At 49.2% G+C, this 26,508-nt stretch overlaps 26 non-coding genes across 26 annotated transcripts; 13 read left to right on the top strand and 13 right to left on the bottom strand.

Moving 5' to 3' along the window:
* Nucleotides 1-1,816: 1,816 nt before the first annotated feature.
* On the top strand, nt 1,817-1,899 carry trnal-cag (transfer RNA leucine (anticodon CAG)). Its single transcript has one exon. It is a non-coding gene; the product is annotated as a tRNA-Leu (tRNA).
* Nucleotides 1,900-3,835: 1,936 nt separating this feature from the next.
* trnam-cau (transfer RNA methionine (anticodon CAU)) lies at nt 3,836-3,909 on the bottom strand. Its single transcript has one exon. It is a non-coding gene; the product is annotated as a tRNA-Met (tRNA).
* Nucleotides 3,910-4,005: 96 nt separating this feature from the next.
* On the top strand, nt 4,006-4,088 carry trnal-cag (transfer RNA leucine (anticodon CAG)). Its single transcript has one exon. It is a non-coding gene; the product is annotated as a tRNA-Leu (tRNA).
* Nucleotides 4,089-6,031: 1,943 nt separating this feature from the next.
* On the bottom strand, nt 6,032-6,105 carry trnam-cau (transfer RNA methionine (anticodon CAU)). Its single transcript has one exon. It is a non-coding gene; the product is annotated as a tRNA-Met (tRNA).
* Nucleotides 6,106-6,201: 96 nt separating this feature from the next.
* Nucleotides 6,202-6,284, top strand: trnal-cag (transfer RNA leucine (anticodon CAG)). The gene has a single exon. It is a non-coding gene; the product is annotated as a tRNA-Leu (tRNA).
* A 1,204-nt stretch (nt 6,285-7,488) lies between these two features.
* Nucleotides 7,489-7,562, bottom strand: trnam-cau (transfer RNA methionine (anticodon CAU)). The gene has a single exon. It is a non-coding gene; the product is annotated as a tRNA-Met (tRNA).
* Nucleotides 7,563-7,658: 96 nt separating this feature from the next.
* trnal-cag (transfer RNA leucine (anticodon CAG)) lies at nt 7,659-7,741 on the top strand. The gene has a single exon. It is a non-coding gene; the product is annotated as a tRNA-Leu (tRNA).
* A 3,393-nt stretch (nt 7,742-11,134) lies between these two features.
* On the bottom strand, nt 11,135-11,208 carry trnam-cau (transfer RNA methionine (anticodon CAU)). The gene has a single exon. It is a non-coding gene; the product is annotated as a tRNA-Met (tRNA).
* A 96-nt stretch (nt 11,209-11,304) lies between these two features.
* Nucleotides 11,305-11,387, top strand: trnal-cag (transfer RNA leucine (anticodon CAG)). Its single transcript has one exon. It is a non-coding gene; the product is annotated as a tRNA-Leu (tRNA).
* A 1,205-nt stretch (nt 11,388-12,592) lies between these two features.
* trnam-cau (transfer RNA methionine (anticodon CAU)) lies at nt 12,593-12,666 on the bottom strand. The gene has a single exon. It is a non-coding gene; the product is annotated as a tRNA-Met (tRNA).
* Nucleotides 12,667-12,762: 96 nt separating this feature from the next.
* trnal-cag (transfer RNA leucine (anticodon CAG)) lies at nt 12,763-12,845 on the top strand. Its single transcript has one exon. It is a non-coding gene; the product is annotated as a tRNA-Leu (tRNA).
* A 1,214-nt stretch (nt 12,846-14,059) lies between these two features.
* On the bottom strand, nt 14,060-14,133 carry trnam-cau (transfer RNA methionine (anticodon CAU)). Its single transcript has one exon. It is a non-coding gene; the product is annotated as a tRNA-Met (tRNA).
* Nucleotides 14,134-14,229: 96 nt separating this feature from the next.
* On the top strand, nt 14,230-14,312 carry trnal-cag (transfer RNA leucine (anticodon CAG)). The gene has a single exon. It is a non-coding gene; the product is annotated as a tRNA-Leu (tRNA).
* A 1,204-nt stretch (nt 14,313-15,516) lies between these two features.
* On the bottom strand, nt 15,517-15,590 carry trnam-cau (transfer RNA methionine (anticodon CAU)). The gene has a single exon. It is a non-coding gene; the product is annotated as a tRNA-Met (tRNA).
* Nucleotides 15,591-16,974: 1,384 nt separating this feature from the next.
* Nucleotides 16,975-17,048, bottom strand: trnam-cau (transfer RNA methionine (anticodon CAU)). Its single transcript has one exon. It is a non-coding gene; the product is annotated as a tRNA-Met (tRNA).
* Nucleotides 17,049-17,144: 96 nt separating this feature from the next.
* Nucleotides 17,145-17,227, top strand: trnal-cag (transfer RNA leucine (anticodon CAG)). Its single transcript has one exon. It is a non-coding gene; the product is annotated as a tRNA-Leu (tRNA).
* A 1,204-nt stretch (nt 17,228-18,431) lies between these two features.
* On the bottom strand, nt 18,432-18,505 carry trnam-cau (transfer RNA methionine (anticodon CAU)). Its single transcript has one exon. It is a non-coding gene; the product is annotated as a tRNA-Met (tRNA).
* Nucleotides 18,506-18,601: 96 nt separating this feature from the next.
* On the top strand, nt 18,602-18,684 carry trnal-cag (transfer RNA leucine (anticodon CAG)). Its single transcript has one exon. It is a non-coding gene; the product is annotated as a tRNA-Leu (tRNA).
* A 1,936-nt stretch (nt 18,685-20,620) lies between these two features.
* On the bottom strand, nt 20,621-20,694 carry trnam-cau (transfer RNA methionine (anticodon CAU)). The gene has a single exon. It is a non-coding gene; the product is annotated as a tRNA-Met (tRNA).
* A 96-nt stretch (nt 20,695-20,790) lies between these two features.
* Nucleotides 20,791-20,873, top strand: trnal-cag (transfer RNA leucine (anticodon CAG)). Its single transcript has one exon. It is a non-coding gene; the product is annotated as a tRNA-Leu (tRNA).
* A 1,205-nt stretch (nt 20,874-22,078) lies between these two features.
* On the bottom strand, nt 22,079-22,152 carry trnam-cau (transfer RNA methionine (anticodon CAU)). Its single transcript has one exon. It is a non-coding gene; the product is annotated as a tRNA-Met (tRNA).
* A 96-nt stretch (nt 22,153-22,248) lies between these two features.
* On the top strand, nt 22,249-22,331 carry trnal-cag (transfer RNA leucine (anticodon CAG)). The gene has a single exon. It is a non-coding gene; the product is annotated as a tRNA-Leu (tRNA).
* A 1,204-nt stretch (nt 22,332-23,535) lies between these two features.
* trnam-cau (transfer RNA methionine (anticodon CAU)) lies at nt 23,536-23,609 on the bottom strand. The gene has a single exon. It is a non-coding gene; the product is annotated as a tRNA-Met (tRNA).
* Nucleotides 23,610-23,705: 96 nt separating this feature from the next.
* Nucleotides 23,706-23,788, top strand: trnal-cag (transfer RNA leucine (anticodon CAG)). Its single transcript has one exon. It is a non-coding gene; the product is annotated as a tRNA-Leu (tRNA).
* Nucleotides 23,789-25,724: 1,936 nt separating this feature from the next.
* Nucleotides 25,725-25,798, bottom strand: trnam-cau (transfer RNA methionine (anticodon CAU)). Its single transcript has one exon. It is a non-coding gene; the product is annotated as a tRNA-Met (tRNA).
* Nucleotides 25,799-25,894: 96 nt separating this feature from the next.
* trnal-cag (transfer RNA leucine (anticodon CAG)) lies at nt 25,895-25,977 on the top strand. Its single transcript has one exon. It is a non-coding gene; the product is annotated as a tRNA-Leu (tRNA).
* Nucleotides 25,978-26,508: the final 531 nt, after the last annotated feature.

Here is a 26,508-nt window from a genome sequence, read left to right as displayed (position 1 = left end):
GTTTAGATTCAAGCCTGATTGAAAACACCTGATCCAACTAATCATGGCCTTCAGGCTCATTTGAAAACTACATGCCTTGTGTGTTTGAGAAGGGTTGGAAGAACACTCTACAGGGCTCGGGCCCTAAAGGAATTTAGTTTGATACCCCTGGTCTAAGCGCTCTCAGTGATCAGAAAAAAGCACCACTCTGCCCCGTGTGAGGCTCGAACTCACGACCTTCATATTATGAGACTGACGCACTGCCTAACTGCGCCAACGAGGCTTGTGGGCTAAAGGGCGCCCAAACAGAGAATAAGTAGCTTCTAGATCCGTGCATTCAGGTGTGGCTCCAACAGGCCATCCCTAGCCAATCAAGGGTGTCACAATGGCCGAGCGGTCTAAGGCGCTGCGTTCAGGTCGCAGTCTCCCCTGGAGGCGTGGGCTCGAATCCCACTTCTGACAGATCTATCCTTTGGCTGCAGACAGAGACTTCAGTCTTCTGCTACGTTGAGCCAGCAGGATGTTAACTTTGACAAAACACAGCATTTGGCAAATGCTAGTATTCATTGGGCAGGCGTTGAAGACAAGGATGAGTTTTTAGACACTTTTTGAAAATGGTTAAAGCCTCCGCTGATTGAATTGAGATAGGCAAGCCGATCCACCAGCTGGGAACAGTCCAGGAAAAGGTCCTTGAGAGTGATTTTGTGCCTCTTTGGGATGGCACCACGAGGCGTCGTTCACTTGCAGAATGCAAGCATAGGTCTGAACCAGCGACTTTAGGTATATTGCTGCAGAGCCAGTGGTTATCTTGTAGGCAAACATCAGTATCTTGAATCTGATGCGAACAGCTATTGGTAGCCAGTGCAAAATTATGAAGAAAGGTGTGACGTGGGCTTTCTTTGGCTCGTTTAAGACCACTCTCGCTGCTGCATCCTGGATCAGTTGCAGAGGCTTGATAGTACGTGCCGGAAGACCCGCCAAGGGAGCATAACAGTAGCCCAGTCTGGAGAAAACAAAGAGCTTGGACAAGGAGTTGTGTGGCCTGCTCTGATCGGAAGGGTCTAATCTTCCGAACTTTGTATAAGGCAAATCTGCAGGACCAGGCCAGTGCAGCAATATGGCCATTGAAACTTCACAAAACCTCAGGAGGATGTGGCCATGTGTTACATGAATATGAGAGGGATGCTATTACTGCCTTCATTCAGTGTTAGCCAGCATGAATGCAGTATTTTCACTTCATTGTGTACAAAAGGATGGCACGGGTCTACACGCAATGTCGCTGGATGAGATTCAGGGAATTTACCTGGAACCTCACAGTTTTCCACAAAACATCATTTCACCTTCCCTGAAGAGGAGCTGTGGCCTTTTGCCCCCAGGAGACACAGGGAAACCCACACGGAAGGGGACAGAGAACCTCACTCTTTCTTTCTAAGCCACGGGTGTCAAACTCAGTCCCTGGAAGGCCGGAGACCTGCAGAGTTTAGATTCAAGCCTGATTGAAAACACCTGATCCAACTAATCATGGCCTTCAGGCTCATTTGAAAACTACATGCCTTGTGTGTTTGAGAAGGGTTGGAAGAACACTCTACAGGGCTCGGGCCCTAAAGGAATTTAGTTTGATACCCCTGGTCTAAGCGCTCTCAGTGATCAGAAAAAAAGCACCACTCTGCCCCGTGTGAGGCTCGAACTCTCGACCTTCAGATTATGAGACTGACACACTGCCTAACTGCGCCAACGAGGCTTGTGTGCTAAAGGGCGCCCAAACAGAGAATAAGTAGCTTCTACATCCGTGCATTCAGGTGTGGCTCCAACAGGCCATCCCTAGCCAATCAAGGGTGTCAGGATGGCCAAGCGGTCTAAGGTGCTGCGTTCAGGTCGCAGTCTCCCCTGGAGGCGTGGGTTCGAATCCCACTTCTGACAGATCTATCCTTTGGCAGCAGACAGAGTCTTCTGCTACGTTGAGCCAGCAGGATGTTAACTTTGACAAAACACAGCATTTGGCAAATGCTAGTATTCATTGGGCAGGCGTTGAAGACAAGGATGAGTTTTTAGACACTTTTTGAAAATGGTTAAAGCCTCCGCTGATTGAATTGAGATAGGCAAGCCGATCCACCAGGTGGGAACAGTCCAGGAAAAGGTCCTTGAGAGTGATTTTGTGCCTCTTTGGGATGGCACCACGAGGCGTCGTTCACTTGCAGAACGCAAGCATAGGTCTGAACCAGCGACTTTAGGTATATTGCTGCAGAGCCATTGGTTATCTTGTAGGCAAACATCAGTATCTTGAATCTGATGCGAACAGCTATTGGTAGCCAGTGCAAAATTATGAGGAGAGGTGTGACGTGGGCTTTCTTTGGCTCGTTGAAGACCACTCTCGCTGCTGCATCCTGGATCAGTTGCAGAGGCTTGATAGTACGTGCCGGAAGACCCGCCAAGGGAGCATAACAGTAGCCCAGTCTGGAGAAAAACAAAGAGCTTGGACAAGGAGTTGTGTGGCCTGCTCTGATCGGAAGGGTCTAATCTCCCGAACGTTGTATAAGGCAAATCTGCAGGACCGGGCCAGTGCAGCAATATGGCCTTTGAAACTTCACAAAACCTCAGGACGACGTGGCCATGTGTTACATGAATATGAGAGGGATTCTATTACTGCCTTCATGCAGTGTTAGCCAGCATGAATGCAGAATTTTCACTTCATTGTATATGAAAGGATGGCACGGGTCTACACGCAATGTCGCTGGATGAGATTCAGGGAATTTACCTGGAACCTCACAGTTTTCCACAAAACCTCATTTCACCTGCCCTGAAGAGGAGCTGTGGCATTTTGCCCCCAGGAGAAACAGGGAAACCCACACGGAAGGGGACAGAGAACCTCACTCTTTCTTTCTTAGCCACGGGTGTCAAACTCAGTCCCTGGAACGACGAGGCGTCGTTCACTTGCAGAACGCAAGCATAGGTCTGAACCAGCGACTTTAGGTATATTGCTGCAGAGCCAGTGGTTATCTTGTAGGCAAACATCAGTATCTTGAATCTGATGCGAACAGCTATTGGTAGCCAGTGCAAAATTATGAAGAGAGGTGTGACGTGGGCTTTCTTTGGCTCGTTTAAGACCACTCTCGCTGCTGCATCCTGGATCAGTTGCAGAGGCTTGATAGTACGTGCCGGAAGACCCGCCAAGGGAGCATAACAGTAGCCCAGTCTGGAGAAAACAAAGAGCTTGGACAAGGAGTTGTGTGGCCTGCTCTGATCGGAAGGGTCTAATCTTCCGAACTTTGTATAAGGCAAATCTGCAGGACCGGGCCAGTGCAGCAATATGGCCTTTGAAACTTCACAAAACCTCAAGAGGATGTGGCCATGTGTTACATGAATATGAGAGGGATGCTATTACTGCCTTCATTCAGTGTTAGCCAGCATGAATGCAGAATTTTCACTTCATTGTATATAAAAGGATGGCACGGGTCTACACGCAATGTCGCTGGATGAGATTCAGGGAATTTACCTGGAACCTCACAGTTTTCCACAAAACATCATTTCACCTGCCCTGAAGAGGAGCTGTGGCCTTTTGCCCCCAGGAGACACAGGGAAACCCACACGGAAGGGGACAGAGAACCTCACTCTTTCTTTCTAAGCCACGGGTGTCAAACTCAGTCCCTGGAAGGCCGGAGACCTGCAGAGTTTAGATTCAAGCCTGATTGAACACACCTGATCCAACTAATCATGGCCTTCAGGCTCATTTGAAAACTACATGCCTTGTGTGTTTGAGAAGGGTTGGAAGAACACTCTACAGGGCTCGGGCCCTAAAGGAATTTGGTTTGATACCCCTGGTCTAAGCGCTCTCAGTGATCAGAAAAAAGCACCACTCTGCCCCGTGTGAGGCTCGAACTCACGACCTTCAGATTATGAGACTGACGTGCTGCCTAACTGCGCCAACAAGGCTTGTGGGCTAAAGGGCGCCCAAACAGAGAATAAGTAGCTTCTAGATCCGTGCATTCAGGTGTGGCTCCAACAGGCCATCCCTAGCCAACCAAGTGTGTCAGGATGGCCGAGCGGTCTAAGGCAATGCGTTCAGGTCGCAGTCTCCCCTGGAGGCGTGGGTTCGAATTCCACTTCTGACAGATCTATCCTTTGGCTGCAGACAGAGACTTCAGTCTTCTGCTACGTTGAGCCAGCAGGGCGTTAACTTTGACAAAACACAGCATTTGGCAAATGCTAGTATTCATTGGGCAGAAGTTGAAGACAAGGATGAGTTTTTAGACACTTTTTGAAAAGGGTTAAAGCCTCTGCTGATTGAATTGAGATAGGCAAGCCGATCCACCAGCTGGGAACAGTCCAGGAAAAGGTCCTTGAGAGTGATTTTGTGCCTCTTTGGGATGGCACCACGAGGCGTCGTTCACTTGCAGAACGCAAGCATAGGTCTGAACCAGCGACTTTAGGTATATTGCTGCAGAGCCAGTGGTTATCTAGTAGGCAAACATCAGTATCTTGAATCTGATGCGAACAGCTATTGGTAGCCAGTGCAAAATTATGAGGAGAGGTGTGACGTGGGCTTTCTTTGGCTCGTTGAAGACCACTCTCGCTGCTGCATCCTGGATCAGTTGCAGAGGCTTGATAGTACGTGCCGGAAGACCCGCCAAGGGAGCATAACAGTAGCCCAGTCTGGAGAAAAACAAAGAGCTTGGACAAGGAGTTGTGTGGCCTGCTCTGATCGGAAGGGTCTAATCTCCCGAACGTTGTATAAGGCAAATCTGCAGGACCGGGCCAGTGCAGCAATATGGCCTTTGAAACTTCACAAAACCTCAGGACGACGTGGCCATGTGTTACATGAATATGAGAGGGATTCTATTACTGCCTTCATGCAGTGTTAGCCAGCATGAATGCAGAATTTTCACTTCATTGTATATGAAAGGATGGCACGGGTCTACACGCAATGTCGCTGGATGAGATTCAGGGAATTTACCTGGAACCTCACAGTTTTCCACAAAACCTCATTTCACCTGCCCTGAAGAGGAGCTGTGGCATTTTGCCCCCAGGAGACACAGGGAAACCCACACGCAAGGGGACAGAGAACCTCACTCTTTCTTTCTTAGCCACGGGTGTCAAACTCAGTCCCTGGAACGACGAGGCGTCGTTCACTTGCAGAACGCAAGCATAGGTCTGAACCAGCGACTTTAGGTATATTGCTGCAGAGCCAGTGGTTATCTTGTAGGCAAACATCAGTATCTTGAATCTGATGCGAACAGCTATTGGTAGCCAGTGCAAAATTATGAAGAGAGGTGTGACGTGGGCTTTCTTTGGCTCGTTTAAGACCACTCTCGCTGCTGCATCCTGGATCAGTTGCAGAGGCTTGATAGTACGTGCCGGAAGACCCGCCAAGGGAGCATAACAGTAGCCCAGTCTGGAGAAAACAAAGAGCTTGGACAAGGAGTTGTGTGGCCTGCTCTGATCGGAAGGGTCTAATCTTCCGAACTTTGTATAAGGAAAATCTGCAGGACCGGGCCAGTGCAGCAATATGGCCTTTGAAACTTCACAAAACCTCAAGAGGATGTGGCCATGTGTTACATGAATATGAGAGGGATGCTATTACTGCCTTCATTCAGTGTTAGCCAGCATGAATGCAGAATTTTCACTTCATTGTATATAAAAGGATGGCACGGGTCTACACGCAATGTCGCTGGATGAGATTCAGGGAATTTACCTGGAACCTCACAGTTTTCCACAAAACATCATTTCACCTGCCCTGAAGAGGAGCTGTGGCCTTTTGCCCCCAGGAGACACAGGGAAACCCACACGGAAGGGGACAGAGAACCTTACTCTTTCTTTCTAAGCCACGGGTGTCAAACTCAGTCCCTGGAAGGCCGGAGACCTGCAGAGTTTAGATTCAAGCCTGATTGAACACACCTGATCCAACTAATCATGGCCTTCAGGCTCATTTGAAAACTACATGCCTTGTGTGTTTGAGAAGGGTTGGAAGAACACTCTACAGGGCTCGGGCCCTAAAGGAATTTGGTTTGATACCCCTGGTCTAAGAGCTCTCAGTGATCAGAAAAAAGCACCACTCTGCCCCGTGTGAGGCTCGAACTCACAACCTTCAGATTATGAGACTGACGCACTGCCTAACTGCGCCAACGAGGCTTGTGGGCTAAAGGGCACCCAGACAGAGAATAAGTAGCTTCTAGATCCGTGCATTCAGGTGTGGCTCCAACAGGCCATCCCTAGCCAACCAAGTGTGTCAGGATGGCCGAGCGGTCTAAGGCGCTGCGTTCAGGTCGCAGTCTACCCTGGAGGCGTGGGTTCGAATCCCACTTCTGACAGATCTATCCTTTGGCTGCAGACAGAGACTTCAGTCTTCTGCTACGTTGAGCCAGCAGGGCATTAACTTTGACAAAACACAGCATTTGGCAAATGCTAGTATTCATTGGGTAGGCGTTGAAGACAAGGATGAGTTTTTAGACACTTTTTGAAAAGGGTTAAAGCCTCTGCTGATTGAATTGAGATAGGCAAGCCGATCCACCAGCTGGGAACAGTCCAGGAAAAGGTCCTTGAGAGTGATTTTGTGCCTCTTTGGGATGGCACCACGAGGCGTCGTTCACTTGCAGAACGCAAGCATAGGTCTGAACCAGCGACTTTAGGTATATTGCTGCAGAGCCAGTGGTTATCTAGTAGGCAAACATCAGTATCTTGAATCTGATGCGAACAGCTATTGGTAGCCAGTGCAAAATTATGAGGAGAGGTGTGACGTGGGCTTTCTTTGGCTCGTTGAAGACCACTCTCGCTGCTGCATCCTGGATCAGTTGCAGAGGTTTGATAGTACGTGCCGGAAGACCCGCCAAGGGAGCATAACAGTAGCCCAGTCTGGAGAAAACAAAGAGCTTGGACAAGGAGTTGTGTGGCCTGCTCTGATCGGAAGGGTCTAATCTTCCGAACTTTGTATAAGGCAAATCTGCAGGACCGGGCCAGTGCAGCAATATGGCCATTGAAACTTCACAAAACCTCAGGAGGATGTGGCCATGTGTTACATGAATATGAGAGGGATGCTATTACTGCCTTCATTCAGTGTTAGCCAGCATGAATGCAGTATTTTCACTTCATTGTGTACAAAAGGATGGCACGGGTCTACACGCAATGTCGCTGGATGAGATTCAGGGAATTTACCTGGAACCTCACAGTTTTCCACAAAACATCATTTCACCTTCCCTGAAGAGGAGCTGTGGCCTTTTGCCCCCAGGAGACACAGGGAAACCCACACGGAAGGGGACAGAGAACCTCACTCTTTCTTTCTAAGCCACGGGTGTCAAACTCAGTCCCTGGAAGGCCGGAGACCTGCAGAGTTTAGATTCAAGCCTGATTGAAAACACCTGATCCAACTAATCATGGCCTTCAGGCTCATTTGAAAACTACATGCCTTGTGTGTTTGAGAAGGGTTGGAAGAACACTCTACAGGGCTCGGGCCCTAAAGGAATTTAGTTTGATACCCCCGGTCTAAGCGCTCTCAGTGATCAGAAAAAAGCACCACTCTGCCCCGTGTGAGGCTCGAACTCACAACCTTCAGATTATGAGACTGACGCACTGCCTAACTGCGCCAACAAGGCTTGTGTGCTAAAGGGCGCCCAAACAGAGAATAAGTAGCTTCTAGATCCGTGCATTCAGGTGTGGCTCCAACAGGCCATCCCTAGCCAATCAAGGGTGTCAGGATGGCCAAGCGGTCTAAGGCGCTGCGTTCAGGTCGCAGTCTCCCCTGGAGGCGTGGGTTCGAATCCCACTTCTGACAGATCTAACCTTTGGCTGCAGACAGAGTCTTCTGCTACGTTGAGCCAGCAGGATGTTAACTTTGACAAAACACAGCATTTGGCAAATGCTAGTATTCATTGGGCAGGCGTTGAAGACAAGGATGAGTTTTTAGACACTTTTTGAAAATGGTTAAAGCCTCCGCTGATTGAATTGAGATAGGCAAGCCGATCCACCAGCTGGGAACAGTCCAGGAAAAGGTCCTTGAGAGTGATTTTGTGCCTCATTGGGATGGCACCACGAGGCGTCGTTCACTTGCAGAACGCAAGCATAGGTCTGAACCAGCGACTTTAGGTATATTGCTGCAGAGCCAGTGGTTATCTTGTAGGCAAACATCAGTATCTTGAATCTGATGCGAACAGCTATTGGTAGCCAGTGCAAAATTATGAAGAAAGGTGTGTCGTGGGCTTTCTTTTGCTCGTTTAAGACCACTCTCGCTGCTGCATCCTGGATCAGTTGCAGAGGTTTGATAGTACGTGCCGGAAGACCCGCCAAGGGAGCATAACAGTAGCCCAGTCTGGAGAAAACAAAGAGCTTGGACAAGGAGTTGTGTGGCCTGCTCTGATCGGAAGGGTCTAATCTTCCGAACTTTGTATAAGGCAAATCTGCAGGACCGGGCCAGTGCAGCAATATGGCCATTGAAACTTCACAAAACCTCAGGAGGATGTGGCCATGTGTTACATGAATATGAGAGGGATGCTATTACTGCCTTCATTCAGTGTTAGCCTGCATGAATGCAGTATTTTCACTTCATTGTGTACAAAAGGATGGCACGGGTCTACACGCAATGTCGCTGGATGAGATTCAGGGAATTTACCTGGAACCTCACAGTTTTCCACAAAACATCATTTCACCTTCCCTGAAGAGGAGCTGTGGCCTTTTGCCCCCAGGAGACACAGGGAAACCCACACGGAAGGGGACAGAGAACCTCACTCTTTCTTTCTAAGCCACGGGTGTCAAACTCAGTCCCTGGAAGGCCGGAGACCTGCAGAGTTTAGATTCAAGCCTGATTGAAAACACCTGATCCAACTAATCATGGCCTTCAGGCTCATTTGAAAACTACATGCCTTGTGTGTTTGAGAAGGGTTGGAAGAACACTCTACAGGGCTCGGGCCCTAAAGGAATTTAGTTTGATACCCCTGGTCTAAGCGCTCTCAGTGATCAGAAAAAAGCACCACTCTGCCCCGTGTGAGGCTCGAACTCACGACCTTCATATTATGAGACTGACGCACTGCCTAACTGCGCCAACGAGGCTTGTGGGCTAAAGGGCGCCCAAACAGAGAATAAGTAGCTTCTAGATCCGTGCATTCAGGTGTGGCTCCAACAGGCCATCCCTAGCCAATCAAGGGTGTCACGATGGCCGAGCGGTCTAAGGCGCTGCGTTCAGGTCGCAGTCTCCCCTGGAGGCGTGGGCTCGAATCCCACTTCTGACAGATCTATCCTTTGGCAGCAGACAGAGTCTTCAGTCTTCTGCTACGTTGAGCCAGCAGGATGTTAACTTTGACAAAACACAGCATTTGGCAAATGCTAGTATTCATTGGGCAGGCGTTGAAGACAAGGATGAGTTTTTAGACACTTTTTGAAAATGGTTAAAGCCTCCGCTGATTGAATTGAGATAGGCAAGCCGATCCACCAGGTGGGAACAGTCCAGGAAACGGTCCTTGAGAGTGATTTTGTGCCTCTTTGGGATGGCACCACGAGGCGTCGTTCACTTGCAGAACGCAAGCATAGGTCTGAACCAGCGACTTTAGGTATATTGCTGCAGAGCCAGTGGTTATCTTGTAGGCAAACATCAGTATCTTGAATCTGATGCGAACAGCTATTGGTAGCCAGTGCAAAATTATGAGGAGAGGTGTGACGTGGGCTTTCTTTGGCTCGTTGAAGACCACTCTCGCTGCTGCATCCTGGATCAGTTGCAGAGGCTTGATAGTACGTGCCGGAAGACCCGCCAAGGGAGCATAACAGTAGCCCAGTCTGGAGAAAAACAAAGAGCTTGGACAAGGAGTTGTGTGGCCTGCTCTGATCGGAAGGGTCTAATCTCCCGAACGTTGTATAAGGCAAATCTGCAGGACCGGGCCAGTGCAGCAATATGGCCTTTGAAACTTCACAAAACCTCAGGACGACGTGGCCATGTGTTACATGAATATGAGAGGGATTCTATTACTGCCTTCATGCAGTGTTAGCCAGCATGAATGCAGAATTTTCACTTCATTGTATATGAAAGGATGGCACGGGTCTACACGCAATGTCGCTGGATGATATTCAGGGAATTTACCTGGAACCTCACAGTTTTCCACAAAACCTCATTTCACCTGCCCTGAAGAGGAGCTGTGGCATTTTGCCCCCAGGAGAAACAGGGAAACCCACACGGAAGGGGACAGAGAACCTCACTCTTTCTTTCTTAGCCACGGGTGTCAAACTCAGTCCCTGGAACGACGAGGCGTCGTTCACTTGCAGAACGCAAGCATAGGTCTGAACCAGCGACTTTAGGTATATTGCTGCAGAGCCAGTGGTTATCTTGTAGGCAAACATCAGTATCTTGAATCTGATGCGAACAGCTATTGGTAGCCAGTGCAAAATTATGAAGAGAGGTGTGACGTGGGCTTTCTTTGGCTCGTTTAAGACCACTCTCGCTGCTGCATCCTGGATCAGTTGCAGAGGCTTGATAGTACGTGCCGGAAGACCCGCCAAGGGAGCATAACAGTAGCCCAGTCTGGAGAAAACAAAGAGCTTGGACAAGGAGTTGTGTGGCCTGCTCTGATCGGAAGGGTCTAATCTTCCGAACTTTGTATAAGGCAAATCTGCAGGACCGGGCCAGTGCAGCAATATGGCCTTTGAAACTTCACAAAACCTCAAGAGGATGTGGCCATGTGTTACATGAATATGAGAGGGATGCTATTACTGCCTTCATTCAGTGTTAGCCAGCATGAATGCAGAATTTTCACTTCATTGTATATAAAAGGATGGCACGGGTCTACACGCAATGTCGCTGGATGAGATTCAGGGAATTTACCTGGAACCTCACAGTTTTCCACAAAACATCATTTCACCTGCCCTGAAGAGGAGATGTGGCCTTTTGCCCCCAGGAGACACAGGGAAACCCACACGGAAGGGGACAGAGAACCTCACTCTTTCTTTCTAAGCCACGGGTGTCAAACTCAGTCCCTGGAAGGCCGGAGACCTGCAGAGTTTAGATTCAAGCCTGATTGAACACACCTGATCCAACTAATCATGGCCTTCAGGCTCATTTGAAAACTACATGCCTTGTGTGTTTGAGAAGGGTTGGAAGAACACTCTACAGGGCTCGGGCCCTAAAGGAATTTGGTTTGATACCCCTGGTCTAAGCGCTCTCAGTGATCAGAAAAAAGCACCACTCTGCCCCTTGTGAGGCTCGAACTCACGACCTTCAGATTATGAGACTAACGCGCTGCCTAACTGCGCCAACGAGGCTTGTGGGCTAAAGGGCGCCCAAACAGAGAATAAGTAGCTTCTAGATCCGTGCATTCAGGTGTGGCTCCAACAGGCCATCCCTAGCCAACCAAGTGTGTCAGGATGGCCGAGCGGTCTAAGGCGCTGTGTTCAGGTCGCAGTCTCCCCTGGAGGCATGGGTTCGAATCCCGCTTCTGACAGATCTATCCTTTGGCTGCAGACAGAGACTTCAGTCTTCTGCTACGTTGAGCCAGCAGGGCGTTAACTTTGACAAAACACAGCATTTGGCAAATGCTAGTATTCATTGGGCAGAAGTTGAAGACAAGGATGAGTTTTTAGACACTTTTTGAAAATGGTTAAAGCCTCCGCTGCTCGAATTGAGATAGGCAAGCCGATCCACCAGCTGGGAACAGTCCAGGAAAAGGTCCTTGAGAGTGATTTTGTGCCTCTTTGGGATGGCACCACGAGGCGTCATTCACTTGCAGAACGCAAGCATAGGTCTGAACCAGCGACTTTAGGTATATTGCTGCAGAGCCAGTGGTTATCTTGTAGGCAAACATCAGTATCTTGAATCTGATGCGAACAGCTATTGGTAGCCAGTGCAAAATTATGAAGAGAGGTGTGACGTGGGCTTTCTTTGGCTCATTTAAGACCACTCTCGCTGCTTCATCCTGGATCAGTTGCAGAGGCTTGATAGTACGTGCCGGAAGACCCGCCAAGGGAGCATAACAGTAGCCCAGTCTGGAGAAAACAAAGAGCTTGGACAAGGAGTTGTGTGGCCTGCTCTGATCGGAAGGGTCTAATCTTCCGAACTTTGTATAAGGCAAATCTGCAGGACCGGGCCAGTGCAGCAATATGGCCTTTGAAACTTCACAAAACCTCAGGAGGATGTGGCCATGTGTTACATGAATATGAGAGGGATGCTATTACTGCCTTCATTCAGTGTTAGCCAGCATGAATGCAGAATTTTCACTTCATTGTATATAAAAGGATGGCATGGGTCTACACGCAATGTCGCTGGATGAGATTCAGGGAATTTACCTGGAACCTCACAGTTTTCCACAAAACATCATTTCACCTGCCCTGAAGAGGAGCTGTGGCCTTTTGCCCCCAGGAGACACAGGGAAACCCACACGGAAGGGGACAGAGAACCTCACTCTTTCTTTCTAATCCACGGGTGTCAAACTCAGTCCCTGGAAGGCCGGAGACCTGCAGAGTTTAGATTCAAGCCTGATTGAACACACCTGATCCAACTAATCATGGCCTTCAGGCTCATTTGAAAACTACATGCCTTGTGTGTTTGAGAAGGGTTGGAACAACACTCTACAGGGCTCGGGCCCTAAAGGAATTTAGTTTGATACCCCTGGTCTAAGCGCTCTCAGTGATCAGAAAAAAAGGACCACTCTGCCCCGTGTGAGGCTCGAACTCACGACCTTCAGATTATGAGACTGACGCGCTGCCTAACTGCGCCAACGAGGCTTGTGGGATAAAGGGCGCCCAAACAGAGAATAAGTAGCTTCTAGATCCTTGCATTCAGGTGTGGCTCCAACAGGCCATCCCTAGCCAACCAAGGGTGTCAGGATGGCCGAGCGGTCTAAGGCGCTGTGTTCAGGTCGCAGTCTCCCCTGGAGGCGTGGGTTCGAATCCCACTTCTGACAGATCTATCCTTCGGCTGCAGACAGAGACTTCAGTCTTCTGCTACGTTGAGCCAGCAGGATGTTAACTTTGACAAAACACAGCATTTGGCAAATGCTAGTATTCATTGGGCAGGCGTTGAAGACAAGGATGAGTTTTTAGACACTTTTTGAAAATGGTTAAAGCCTCCGCTGATTGAATTGAGATAGGCAAGCCGATCCACCAGCTGGGAACAGTCCAGGAAAAGGTCCTTGAGAGTGATTTTGTGCCTCTTTGGGATGGCACCACGAGGCGTCGTTCACTTGCAGAACGCAAGCATAGGTCTGAACCAGCGACTTTAGGTATATTGCTGCAGAGCCAGTGGTTATCTTGTAGGCAAACATCAGTATCTTGAATCTGATGCGAACAGCTAGTGGTAGCCAGTGCAAAATTATGAAGAAAGGTGTGACGTGGGCTTTCTTTGGCTCGTTTAAGACCACTCTCGCTGCTGCATCCTGGATCAGTTGCAGAGGCAGTTGATCAGTTGATAGTACGTGCCGGAAGACCCGCCAAGGGAGCATAACAGTAGCCCAGTCTGGAGAAAACAAAGAGCTTGGACAAGGAGTTGTGTGGCCTGCTCTGATCGGAAGGGTCTAATCTTCCGAACTTTGTATAAGGCAAATCTGCAGGACCGGGCCAGTGCAGCAATATGGCCATTGAAACTTCACAAAACCTCAGGAGGATGTGGCCATGTGTTACATGAATATGAGAGGGATTCTATTACTGCCTTCATTCAGTGTTAGCCAGCATGAATGCAGTATTTTCACTTCATTGTGTACAAAAGGATGGCACGGGTCTACACGCAATGTCGCTGGATGAGATTCAGGGAATTTACCTGGAACCTCACAGTTTTCCACAAAACATCATTTCACCTGCCCTGAAGAGGAGATGTGGCCTTTTGCCCCCAGGAGACACAGGGAAACCCACACGGAAGGGGACAGAGAACCTCACTCTTTCTTTCTAAGCCACGGGTGTCAAACTCAGTCCCTGGAAGGCCGGAGACCTGCAGAGTTTAGATTCAAGCCTGATTGAACACACCTGATCCAACTAATCATGGCCTTCAGGCTCATTTGAAAACTACATGCCTTGTGTGTTTGAGAAGGGTTGGAAGAACACTCTACAGGGCTCGGGCCCTAAAGGAATTTGGTTTGATACCCCTGGTCTAAGCGCTCTCAGTGATCAGAAAAAAGCACCACTCTGCCCCTTGTGAGGCTCGAACTCACGACCTTCAGATTATGAGACTGACGCGCTGCCTAACTGCGCCAACGAGGCTTGTGGGCTAAAGGGCGCCCAAACAGAGAATAAGTAGCTTCTAGATCCGTGCATTCAGGTGTGGCTCCAACAGGCCATCCCTAGCCAACCAAGTGTGTCAGGATGGCCGAGCGGTCTAAGGCGCTGTGTTCAGGTCGCAGTCTCCCCTGGAGGCATGGGTTCGAATCCCACTTCTGACAGATCTATCCTTTGGCTGCAGACAGAGACTTCAGTCTTCTGCTACGTTGAGCCAGCAGGGCGTTAACTTTGACAAAACACAGCATTTGGCAAATGCTAGTATTCATTGGGCAGGCGTTGAAGACAAGGATGAGTTTTTAGACACTTTTTGAAAATGGTTAAAGCCTCCGCTGATTGAATTGAGATAGGCAAGCCGATCCACCAGCTGGGAACAGTCCAGGAAAAGGTCCTTGAGAGTGATTTTGTGCCTCTTTGGGATGGCACCACGAGGCGTCGTTCACTTGCAGAACGCAAGCATAGGTCTGAACCAGCGACTTTAGGTATATTGCTGCAGAGCCAGTGGTTATCTTGTAGGCAAACATCAGTATCTTGAATCTGATGCGAACAGCTATTGGTAGCCAGTGCAAAATTATGAAGAAAGGTGTGACGTGGGCTTTCTTTGGCTCGTTTAAGACCACTCTCGCTGCTGCATCCTGGATCAGTTGCAGAGGCTTGATAGTACGTGCCGGAAGACCCGCCAAGGGAGCATAACAGTAGCCCAGTCTGGAGAAAACAAAGAGCTTGGACAAGGAGTTGTGTGGCCTGCTCTGATCAGAAGGGTCTAATCTTCCGAACTTTGTATAAGGCAAATCTGCAGGACCGGGCCAGTGCAGCAATATGGCCATTGAAACTTCACAAAACCTCAGGAGGATGTGGCCATGTGTTACATGAATATGAGAGGGATGCTATTACTGCCTTCATTCAGTGTTAGCCAGCATGAATGCAGTATTTTCACTTCATTGTGTACAAAAGGATGGCACGGGTCTACACGCAATGTCGCTGGATGAGATTCAGGGAATTTACCTGGAACCTCACAGTTTTCCACAAAACATCATTTCACCTTCCCTGAAGAGGAGCTGTGGCCTTTTGCCCCCAGGAGACACAGGGAAACCCACACGGAAGGGGACAGAGAACCTCACTCTTTCTTTCTAAGCCACGGGTGTCAAACTCAGTCCCTGGAAGGCCGGAGACCTGCAGAGTTTAGATTCAAGCCTGATTGAACACACCTGATCCAACTAATCATGGCCTTCAGGCTCATTTGAAAACTACATGCCTTGTGTGTTTGAGAAGGGTTGGAAGAACACTCTACAGGGCTCGGGCCCTAAAGGAATTTAGTTTGATACCCCTGGTCTAAGCGCTCTCAGTGATCAGAAAAAAGCACCACTCTGCCCCGTGTGAGGCTCGAACTCACGACCTTCAGATTATGAGACTGACGCGCTGCCTAACTGCGCCAACGAGGCTTGTGGGCTAAAGGGCGCCCAAACAGAGAATAAGTAGCTTCTAGATCCGTGCATTCAGGTGTGGCTCCAACAGGCCATCCCTAGCCAACCAAGTGTGTCAGGATGGCCGAGCGGTCTAAGGCGCTGTGTTCAGGTCGCAGTCTCCCCTGGAGGCATGGGTTCGAATGCCGCTTCTGACAGATCTATCCTTTGGCTGCAGACAGAGACTTCAGTCTTCTGCTACGTTGAGCCAGCAGGGCGTTAACTTTGACAAAACACAGCATTTGGCAAATGCTAGTATTCATTGGGCAGAAGTTGAAGACAAGGATGAGTTTTTAGACACTTTTTGAAAATGGTTAAAGCCTCCGCTGCTCGAATTGAGATAGGCAAGCCGATCCACCAGCTGGGAACAGTCCAGGAAAAGGTCCTTGAGAGTGATTTTGTGCCTCTTTGGGATGGCACCACGAGGCGTCATTCACTTGCAGAACGCAAGCATAGGTCTGAACCAGCGACTTTAGGTATATTGCTGCAGAGCCAGTGGTTATCTTGTAGGCAAACATCAGTATCTTGAATCTGATGCGAACAGCTATTGGTAGCCAGTGCAAAATTATGAAGAGAGGTGTGACGTGGGCTTTCTTTGGCTCATTTAAGACCACTCTCGCTGCTTCATCCTGGATCAGTTGCAGAGGCTTGATAGTACGTGCCGGAAGACCCGCCAAGGGAGCATAACAGTAGCCCAGTCTGGAGAAAACAAAGAGCTTGGACAAGGAGTTGTGTGGCCTGCTCTGATCGGAAGGGTCTAATCTTCCGAACTTTGTATAAGGCAAATCTGCAGGACCGGGCCAGTGCAGCAATATGGCCTTTGAAACTTCACAAAACCTCAGGAGGATGTGGCCATGTGTTACATGAATATGAGAGGGATGCTATTACTGCCTTCATTCAGTGTTAGCCAGCATGAATGCAGAATTTTCACTTCATTGTATATAAAAGGATGGCATGGGTCTACACGCAATGTCGCTGGATGAGATTCAGGGAATTTACCTGGAACCTCACAGTTTTCCACAAAACATCATTTCACCTGCCCTGAAGAGGAGCTGTGGCCTTTTGCCCCCAGGAGACACAGGGAAACCCACACGGAAGGGGACAGAGAACCTCACTCTTTCTTTCTAATCCACGGGTGTCAAACTCAGTCCCTGGAAGGCCGGAGACCTGCAGAGTTTAGATTCAAGCCTGATTGAACACACCTGATCCAACTAATCATGGCCTTCAGGCTCATTTGAAAACTACATGCCTTGTGTGTTTGAGAAGGGTTGGAACAACACTCTACAGGGCTCGGGCCCTAAAGGAAATTAGTTTGATACCCCTGGTCTAAGCGCTCTCAGTGATCAGAAAAAAAGGACCACTCTGCCCCGTGTGAGGCTCGAACTCACGACCTTCAGATTATGAGACTGACGCGCTGCCTAACTGCGCCAACGAGGCTTGTGGGCTAAAGGGCGCCCAAACAGAGAATAAGTAGCTTCTAGATCCGTGCATTCAGGTGTGGCTCCAACAGGCCATCCCTAGCCAACCAAGTGTGTCAGGATGGCCGAGCGGTCTAAGGCGCTGTGTTCAGGTCGCAGTCTCCCCTGGAGGCATGGGTTCGAATCCCACTTCTGACAGATCTATCCTTTGGCTGCAGACAGAGACTTCAGTCTTCTGCTACGTTGAGCCAGCAGGGCGTTAACTTTGACAAAACACAGCATTTGGCAAATGCTAGTATTCATTGGGCAGGCGTTGAAGACAAGGATGAGTTTTTAGACACTTTTTGAAAATGGTTAAAGCCTCCGCTGATTGAATTGAGATAGGCAAGCCGATCCACCAGCTGGGAACAGTCCAGGAAAAGGTCCTTGAGAGTGATTTTGTGCCTCTTTGGGATGGCACCACGAGGCGTCGTTCACTTGCAGAACGCAAGCATAGGTCTGAACCAGCGACTTTAGGTATATTGCTGCAGAGCCAGTGGTTATCTTGTAGGCAAACATCAGTATCTTGAATCTGATGCGAACAGCTATTGGTAGCCAGTGCAAAATTATGAAGAAAGGTGTGACGTGGGCTTTCTTTGGCTCGTTTAAGACCACTCTCGCTGCTGCATCCTGGATCAGTTGCAGAGGCTTGATAGTACGTGCCGGAAGACCCGCCAAGGGAGCATAACAGTAGCCCAGTCTGGAGAAAACAAAGAGCTTGGACAAGGAGTTGTGTGGCCTGCTCTGATCGGAAGGGTCTAATCTTCCGAACTTTGTATAAGGCAAATCTGCAGGACCAGGCCAGTGCAGCAATATGGCCATTGAAACTTCACAAAACCTCAGGAGGATGTGGCCATGTGTTACATGAATATGAGAGGGATGCTATTACTGCCTTCATTCAGTGTTAGCCAGCATGAATGCAGTATTTTCACTTCATTGTGTACAAAAGGATGGCACGGGTCTACACGCAATGTCGCTGGATGAGATTCAGGGAATTTACCTGGAACCTCACAGTTTTCCACAAAACATCATTTCACCTTCCCTGAAGAGGAGCTGTGGCCTTTTGCCCCCAGGAGACACAGGGAAACCCACACGGAAGGGGACAGAGAACCTCACTCTTTCTTTCTAAGCCACGGGTGTCAAACTCAGTCCCTGGAAGGCCGGAGACCTGCAGAGTTTAGATTCAAGCCTGATTGAAAACACCTGCTCCAACTAATCATGGCCTTCAGGCTCATTTGAAAACTACATGCCTTGTGTGTTTGAGAAGGGTTGGAAGAACACTCTACAGGGCTCAGGCCCTAAAGGAATTTAGTTTGATACCCCTGGTCTAAGCGCTCTCAGTGATCAGAAAAAAGCACCACTCTGCCCCGTGTGAGGCTCGAACTCACGACCTTCAGATTATGAGACTGACGCACTGCCTAACTGCGCCAACGAGGCTTGTGTGCTAAAGGGCGCCCAAACAGAGAATAAGTAGCTTCTAGATCCGTGCATTCAGGTGTGGCTCCAACAGGCCATCCCTAGCCAATCAAGGGTGTCAGGATGGCCAAGCGGTCTAAGGCGCTGCGTTCAGGTCGCAGTCTCCCCTGGAGGCGTGGGTTCGAATCCCACTTCTGACAGATCTATCCTTTGGCAGCAGACAGAGTCTTCTGCTACGTTGAGCCAGCAGGATGTTAACTTTGACAAAACACAGCATTTGGCAAATGCTAGTATTCATTGGGCAGGCGTTGAAGACAAGGATGAGTTTTTAGACACTTTTTGAAAATGGTTAAAGCCTCCGCTGATTGAATTGAGATAGGCAAGCCGATCCACCAGGTGGGAACAGTCCAGGAAACGGTCCTTGAGAGTGATTTTGTGCCTCTTTGGGATGGCACCACGAGGCGTCGTTCACTTGCAGAACGCAAGCATAGGTCTGAACCAGCGACTTTAGGTATATTGCTGCAGAGCCAGTGGTTATCTTGTAGGCAAACATCAGTATCTTGAATCTGATGCGAACAGCTATTGGTAGCCAGTGCAAAATTATGAGGAGAGGTGTGACGTGGGCTTTCTTTGGCTCGTTGAAGACCACTCTCGCTGCTGCATCCTGGATCAGTTGCAGAGGCTTGATAGTACGTGCCGGAAGACCCGCCAAGGGAGCATAACAGTAGCCCAGTCTGGAGAAAAACAAAGAGCTTGGACAAGGAGTTGTGTGGCCTGCTCTGATCGGAAGGGTCTAATCTCCCGAACGTTGTATAAGGCAAATCTGCAGGACCGGGCCAGTGCAGCAATATGGCCTTTGAAACTTCACAAAACCTCAGGACGACGTGGCCATGTGTTACATGAATATGAGAGGGATTCTATTACTGCCTTCATGCAGTGTTAGCCAGCATGAATGCAGAATTTTCACTTCATTGTATATGAAAGGATGGCACGGGTCTACACGCAATGTCGCTGGATGATATTCAGGGAATTTACCTGGAACCTCACAGTTTTCCACAAAACCTCATTTCACCTGCCCTGAAGAGGAGCTGTGGCATTTTGCCCCCAGGAGAAACAGGGAAACCCACACGGAAGGGGACAGAGAACCTCACTCTTTCTTTCTTAGCCACGGGTGTCAAACTCAGTCCCTGGAACGACGAGGCGTCGTTCACTTGCAGAACGCAAGCATAGGTCTGAACCAGCGACTTTAGGTATATTGCTGCAGAGCCAGTGGTTATCTTGTAGGCAAACATCAGTATCTTGAATCTGATGCGAACAGCTATTGGTAGCCAGTGCAAAATTATGAAGAGAGGTGTGACGTGGGCTTTCTTTGGCTCGTTTAAGACCACTCTCGCTGCTGCATCCTGGATCAGTTGCAGAGGCTTGATAGTACGTGCCGGAAGACCCGCCAAGGGAGCATAACAGTAGCCCAGTCTGGAGAAAACAAAGAGCTTGGACAAGGAGTTGTGTGGCCTGCTCTGATCGGAAGGGTCTAATCTTCCGAACTTTGTATAAGGCAAATCTGCAGGACCGGGCCAGTGCAGCAATATGGCCTTTGAAACTTCACAAAACCTCAAGAGGATGTGGCCATGTGTTACATGAATATGAGAGGGATGCTATTACTGCCTTCATTCAGTGTTAGCCAGCATGAATGCAGAATTTTCACTTCATTGTATATAAAAGGATGGCACGGGTCTACACGCAATGTCGCTGGATGAGATTCAGGGAATTTACCTGGAACCTCACAGTTTTCCACAAAACATCATTTCACCTGCCCTGAAGAGGAGATGTGGCCTTTTGCCCCCAGGAGACACAGGGAAACCCACACGGAAGGGGACAGAGAACCTCACTCTTTCTTTCTAAGCCACGGGTGTCAAACTCAGTCCCTGGAAGGCCGGAGACCTGCAGAGTTTAGATTCAAGCCTGATTGAACACACCTGATCCAACTAATCATGGCCTTCAGGCTCATTTGAAAACTACATGCCTTGTGTGTTTGAGAAGGGTTGGAAGAACACTCTACAGGGCTCGGGCCCTAAAGGAATTTGGTTTGATACCCCTGGTCTAAGCGCTCTCAGTGATCAGAAAAAAGCACCACTCTGCCCCTTGTGAGGCTCGAACTCACGACCTTCAGATTATGAGACTGACGCGCTGCCTAACTGCGCCAACGAGGCTTGTGGGCTAAAGGGCGCCCAAACAGAGAATAAGTAGCTTCTAGATCCGTGCATTCAGGTGTGGCTCCAACAGGCCATCCCTAGCCAACCAAGTGTGTCAGGATGGCCGAGCGGTCTAAGGCGCTGTGTTCAGGTCGCAGTCTCCCCTGGAGGCATGGGTTCGAATCCCGCTTCTGACAGATCTATCCTTTGGCTGCAGACAGAGACTTCAGTCTTCTGCTACGTTGAGCCAGCAGGGCGTTAACTTTGACAAAACACAGCATTTGGCAAATGCTAGTATTCATTGGGCAGAAGTTGAAGACAAGGATGAGTTTTTAGACACTTTTTGAAAATGGTTAAAGCCTCCGCTGCTCGAATTGAGATAGGCAAGCCGATCCACCAGCTGGGAACAGTCCAGGAAAAGGTCCTTGAGAGTGATTTTGTGCCTCTTTGGGATGGCACCACGAGGCGTCATTCACTTGCAGAACGCAAGCATAGGTCTGAACCAGCGACTTTAGGTATATTGCTGCAGAGCCAGTGGTTATCTTGTAGGCAAACATCAGTATCTTGAATCTGATGCGAACAGCTATTGGTAGCCAGTGCAAAATTATGAAGAGAGGTGTGACGTGGGCTTTCTTTGGCTCATTTAAGACCACTCTCGCTGCTTCATCCTGGATCAGTTGCAGAGGCTTGATAGTACGTGCCGGAAGACCCGCCAAGGGAGCATAACAGTAGCCCAGTCTGGAGAAAACAAAGAGCTTGGACAAGGAGTTGTGTGGCCTGCTCTGATCGGAAGGGTCTAATCTTCCGAACTTTGTATAAGGCAAATCTGCAGGACCGGGCCAGTGCAGCAATATGGCCTTTGAAACTTCACAAAACCTCAGGAGGATGTGGCCATGTGTTACATGAATATGAGAGGGATGCTATTACTGCCTTCATTCAGTGTTAGCCAGCATGAATGCAGAATTTTCACTTCATTGTATATAAAAGGATGGCATGGGTCTACACGCAATGTCGCTGGATGAGATTCAGGGAATTTACCTGGAACCTCACAGTTTTCCACAAAACATCATTTCACCTGCCCTGAAGAGGAGCTGTGGCCTTTTGCCCCCAGGAGACACAGGGAAACCCACACGGAAGGGGACAGAGAACCTCACTCTTTCTTTCTAATCCACGGGTGTCAAACTCAGTCCCTGGAAGGCCGGAGACCTGCAGAGTTTAGATTCAAGCCTGATTGAACACACCTGATCCAACTAATCATGGCCTTCAGGCTCATTTGAAAACTACATGCCTTGTGTGTTTGAGAAGGGTTGGAACAACACTCTACAGGGCTCGGGCCCTAAAGGAAATTAGTTTGATACCCCTGGTCTAAGCGCTCTCAGTGATCAGAAAAAAAGGACCACTCTGCCCCGTGTGAGGCTCGAACTCACGACCTTCAGATTATGAGACTGACGCGCTGCCTAACTGCGCCAACGAGGCTTGTGGGCTAAAGGGCGCCCAAACAGAGAATAAGTAGCTTCTAGATCCGTGCATTCAGGTGTGGCTCCAACAGGCCATCCCTAGCCAACCAAGTGTGTCAGGATGGCCGAGCGGTCTAAGGCGCTGTGTTCAGGTCGCAGTCTCCCCTGGAGGCATGGGTTCGAATCCCACTTCTGACAGATCTATCATTTGGCTGCAGACAGAGACTTCAGTCTTCTGCTACGTTGAGCCAGCAGGGCGTTAACTTTGACAAAACACAGCATTTGGCAAATGCTAGTATTCATTGGGCAGGCGTTGAAGACAAGGATGAGTTTTTAGACACTTTTTGAAAATGGTTAAAGCCTCCGCTGATTGAATTGAGATAGGCAAGCCGATCCACCAGCTGGGAACAGTCCAGGAAAAGGTCCTTGAGAGTGATTTTGTGCCTCTTTGGGATGGCACCACGAGGCGTCGTTCACTTGCAGAACGCAAGCATAGGTCTGAACCAGCGACTTTAGGTATATTGCTGCAGAGCCAGTGGTTATCTTGTAGGCAAACATCAGTATCTTGAATCTGATGCGAACAGCTATTGGTAGCCAGTGCAAAATTATGAAGAAAGGTGTGACGTGGGCTTTCTTTGGCTCGTTTAAGACCACTCTCGCTGCTGCATCCTGGATCAGTTGCAGAGGCTTGATAGTACGTGCCGGAAGACCCGCCAAGGGAGCATAACAGTAGCCCAGTCTGGAGAAAACAAAGAGCTTGGACAAGGAGTTGTGTGGCCTGCTCTGATCGGAAGGGTCTAATCTTCCGAACTTTGTATAAGGCAAATCTGCAGGACCAGGCCAGTGCAGCAATATGGCCATTGAAACTTCACAAAACCTCAGGAGGATGTGGCCATGTGTTACATGAATATGAGAGGGATGCTATTACTGCCTTCATTCAGTGTTAGCCAGCATGAATGCAGTATTTTCACTTCATTGTGTACAAAAGGATGGCACGGGTCTACACGCAATGTCGCTGGATGAGATTCAGGGAATTTACCTGGAACCTCACAGTTTTCCACAAAACATCATTTCACCTTCCCTGAAGAGGAGCTGTGGCCTTTTGCCCCCAGGAGACACAGGGAAACCCACACGGAAGGGGACAGAGAACCTCACTCTTTCTTTCTAAGCCACGGGTGTCAAACTCAGTCCCTGGAAGGCCGGAGACCTGCAGAGTTTAGATTCAAGCCTGATTGAAAACACCTGCTCCAACTAATCATGGCCTTCAGGCTCATTTGAAAACTACATGCCTTGTGTGTTTGAGAAGGGTTGGAAGAACACTCTACAGGGCTCAGGCCCTAAAGGAATTTAGTTTGATACCCCTGGTCTAAGCGCTCTCAGTGATCAGAAAAAAGCACCACTCTGCCCCGTGTGAGGCTCGAACTCACGACCTTCAGATTATGAGACTGACGCACTGCCTAACTGCGCCAACGAGGCTTGTGTGCTAAAGGGCGCCCAAACAGAGAATAAGTAGCTTCTAGATCCGTGCATTCAGGTGTGGCTCCAACAGGCCATCCCTAGCCAATCAAGGGTGTCAGGATGGCCAAGCGGTCTAAGGCGCTGCGTTCAGGTCGCAGTCTCCCCTGGAGGCGTGGGTTCGAATCCCACTTCTGACAGATCTATCCTTTGGCAGCAGACAGAGTCTTCTGCTACGTTGAGCCAGCAGGATGTTAACTTTGACAAAACACAGCATTTGGCAAATGCTAGTATTCATTGGGCAGGCGTTGAAGACAAGGATGAGTTTTTAGACACTTTTTGAAAATGGTTAAAGCCTCCGCTGATTGAATTGAGATAGGCAAGCCGATCCACCAGGTGGGAACAGTCCAGGAAACGGTCCTTGAGAGTGATTTTGTGCCTCTTTGGGATGGCACCACGAGGCGTCGTTCACTTGCAGAACGCAAGCATAGGTCTGAACCAGCGACTTTAGGTATATTGCTGCAGAGCCAGTGGTTATCTTGTAGGCAAACATCAGTATCTTGAATCTGATGCGAACAGCTATTGGTAGCCAGTGCAAAATTATGAGGAGAGGTGTGACGTGGGCTTTCTTTGGCTCGTTGAAGACCACTCTCGCTGCTGCATCCTGGATCAGTTGCAGAGGCTTGATAGTACGTGCCGGAAGACCCGCCAAGGGAGCATAACAGTAGCCCAGTCTGGAGAAAAACAAAGAGCTTGGACAAGGAGTTGTGTGGCCTGCTCTGATCGGAAGGGTCTAATCTCCCGAACGTTGTATAAGGCAAATCTGCAGGACCGGGCCAGTGCAGCAATATGGCCTTTGAAACTTCACAAAACCTCAGGACGACGTGGCCATGTGTTACATGAATATGAGAGGGATTCTATTACTGCCTTCATGCAGTGTTAGCCAGCATGAATGCAGAATTTTCACTTCATTGTATATGAAAGGATGGCACGGGTCTACACGCAATGTCGCTGGATGATATTCAGGGAATTTACCTGGAACCTCACAGTTTTCCACAAAACCTCATTTCACCTGCCCTGAAGAGGAGCTGTGGCATTTTGCCCCCAGGAGAAACAGGGAAACCCACACGGAAGGGGACAGAGAACCTCACTCTTTCTTTCTTAGCCACGGGTGTCAAACTCAGTCCCTGGAACGACGAGGCGTCGTTCACTTGCAGAACGCAAGCATAGGTCTGAACCAGCGACTTTAGGTATATTGCTGCAGAGCCAGTGGTTATCTTGTAGGCAAACATCAGTATCTTGAATCTGATGCGAACAGCTATTGGTAGCCAGTGCAAAATTATGAAGAGAGGTGTGACGTGGGCTTTCTTTGGCTCGTTTAAGACCACTCTCGCTGCTGCATCCTGGATCAGTTGCAGAGGCTTGATAGTACGTGCCGGAAGACCCGCCAAGGGAGCATAACAGTAGCCCAGTCTGGAGAAAACAAAGAGCTTGGACAAGGAGTTGTGTGGCCTGCTCTGATCGGAAGGGTCTAATCTTCCGAACTTTGTATAAGGCAAATCTGCAGGACCGGGCCAGTGCAGCAATATGGCCTTTGAAACTTCACAAAACCTCAAGAGGATGTGGCCATGTGTTACATGAATATGAGAGGGATGCTATTACTGCCTTCATTCAGTGTTAGCCAGCATGAATGCAGAATTTTCACTTCATTGTATATAAAAGGATGGCACGGGTCTACACGCAATGTCGCTGGATGAGATTCAGGGAATTTACCTGGAACCTCACAGTTTTCCACAAAACATCATTTCACCTGCCCTGAAGAGGAGATGTGGCCTTTTGCCCCCAGGAGACACAGGGAAACCCACACGGAAGGGGACAGAGAACCTCACTCTTTCTTTCTAAGCCACGGGTGTCAAACTCAGTCCCTGGAAGGCCGGAGACCTGCAGAGTTTAGATTCAAGCCTGATTGAACACACCTGATCCAACTAATCATGGCCTTCAGGCTCATTTGAAAACTACATGCCTTGTGTGTTTGAGAAGGGTTGGAAGAACACTCTACAGGGCTCGGGCCCTAAAGGAATTTGGTTTGATACCCCTGGTCTAAGCGCTCTCAGTGATCAGAAAAAAGCACCACTCTGCCCCTTGTGAGGCTCGAACTCACGACCTTCAGATTATGAGACTGACGCGCTGCCTAACTGCGCCAACGAGGCTTGTGGGCTAAAGGGCGCCCAAACAGAGAATAAGTAGCTTCTAGATCCGTGCATTCAGGTGTGGCTCCAACAGGCCATCCCTAGCCAACCAAGTGTGTCAGGATGGCCGAGCGGTCTAAGGCGCTGTGTTCAGGTCGCAGTCTCCCCTGGAGGCATGGGTTCGAATCCCGCTTCTGACAGATCTATCCTTTGGCTGCAGACAGAGACTTCAGTCTTCTGCTACGTTGAGCCAGCAGGGCGTTAACTTTGACAAAACACAGCATTTGGCAAATGCTAGTATTCATTGGGCAGAAGTTGAAGACAAGGATGAGTTTTTAGACACTTTTTGAAAATGGTTAAAGCCTCCGCTGCTCGAATTGAGATAGGCAAGCCGATCCACCAGCTGGGAACAGTCCAGGAAAAGGTCCTTGAGAGTGATTTTGTGCCTCTTTGGGATGGCACCACGAGGCGTCATTCACTTGCAGAACGCAAGCATAGGTCTGAACCAGCGACTTTAGGTATATTGCTGCAGAGCCAGTGGTTATCTTGTAGGCAAACATCAGTATCTTGAATCTGATGCGAACAGCTATTGGTAGCCAGTGCAAAATTATGAAGAGAGGTGTGACGTGGGCTTTCTTTGGCTCATTTAAGACCACTCTCGCTGCTTCATCCTGGATCAGTTGCAGAGGCTTGATAGTACGTGCCGGAAGACCCGCCAAGGGAGCATAACA

Source organism: Carassius carassius, chromosome 22, assembly GCF_963082965.1.
Source record: "Carassius carassius chromosome 22, fCarCar2.1, whole genome shotgun sequence".
Lineage (NCBI taxonomy): Eukaryota > Metazoa > Chordata > Actinopteri > Cypriniformes > Cyprinidae > Carassius > Carassius carassius.
Note: the sequence above shows the minus strand (reverse complement) of the source record. Positions and strands in the feature narration are given on the sequence as shown.